Source organism: Euprymna scolopes, chromosome 9, assembly GCF_053919585.1.
Source record: "Euprymna scolopes isolate OS-2025 chromosome 9, ASM5391958v1, whole genome shotgun sequence".
Lineage (NCBI taxonomy): Eukaryota > Metazoa > Mollusca > Cephalopoda > Sepiida > Sepiolidae > Euprymna > Euprymna scolopes.
The window spans coordinates 125,877,576-125,879,191 of record NC_136490.1 but is presented as its reverse complement, the minus strand read 5'-3'; positions in this window follow the sequence as shown (position 1 = coordinate 125,879,191).

The following is a 1,616-nucleotide window of genomic DNA, read 5'->3' as shown; positions in this document are numbered from 1 at the left end:
TACCAAACTCCTTCGAGCATTTTGTGACTAGCTACTTGAATTTTTAGATACAGGTACATCGACAATGGACCTAACTAAATAACTTGATTTGAGCCAAAAACTATAAATTTTAAGGGGTAACATGAGGGGTCAGAGTTTAAAAAATTGACCGCCTTTTTTTGCTCAACATACACCTCACAATACCCGGGCAACGCCGGGCACCTATACTAGTGTAATATATATATATATATATATATATATATATATATATATATATATATATACACACATATATATATACACACAAACATACATATATACACAAACATACATACATATACACACATACACATATATATATATATATAAACATACATATACATATATACACACACACATATATATATAATATACACATATATATACATATATATATATATATATATATATAAATATAAAAAAGTTACAATAAGTTTACCAAGGTAATCAAAATGGTAAACTTAAAATATATTATAAATATTACAGAGTTAATATTTACAAGTAAAATAAACTCAGCCAGATGTAAAAAACTCAATAAAACCTAAAAGGAAATAGAGCTTATAATATGAACAAATCATTAATAAAACATGTTAAAATACATCTTGAAAAAGAGTAAACACATATTTAATTTTAAAAGAGGAAGCACAAGATAAGTGGATAGTCCTTAAATATAAATATACATATATATATATAAATATGCATATATATATATAAACATACATATATATATATATATATATATATATAAACATACATATATAAATATAAACATACATGTATAAATATAAACATACATATATATATACACATACATACATATATACACATACATATATGCACACAAACATATATATACACACAAACATACATATATATAAACACATACATATATATATATATATATACATACATATTTATATATACACATACATATATATATACACATACATATATATATATATATATATATACACATACATATATACACATACATATATATATATATATATATATACACATACATATATACACATACATATATATATACACATACACATATATATATATATATATATATACACATACATATATATATACACATACATATATATATACACATACATATATATATATATATATATATACACATACATATATATATACACATACATATATATATATATATATATATATACACATACATATATATATACACATATACACATACATATATATAAATACATATATACACATATATACACATATACACATACATATATATATACACATATACACATACATATATATAAATACATATATACACATATATACACATGCATATATACATACATGCATATATACAAATACATATATATATACACACATACGTATATATATACATATATGATGATTGCAACGTCTTGTCAGACGAGTGCCACTCCCTCAGACATTTAAAATTCATGAGCCCAAATGCCTGAGGGAGTATCTATACATAGATGATGTTACAGAGTCTTAGCTTTGTACAACAGCTAAATCTCTCTCTCGGTTCAAAATGTTGAGATCCAGCAACAAGCAAGAGCAAGATAGCCAGCAAGAAA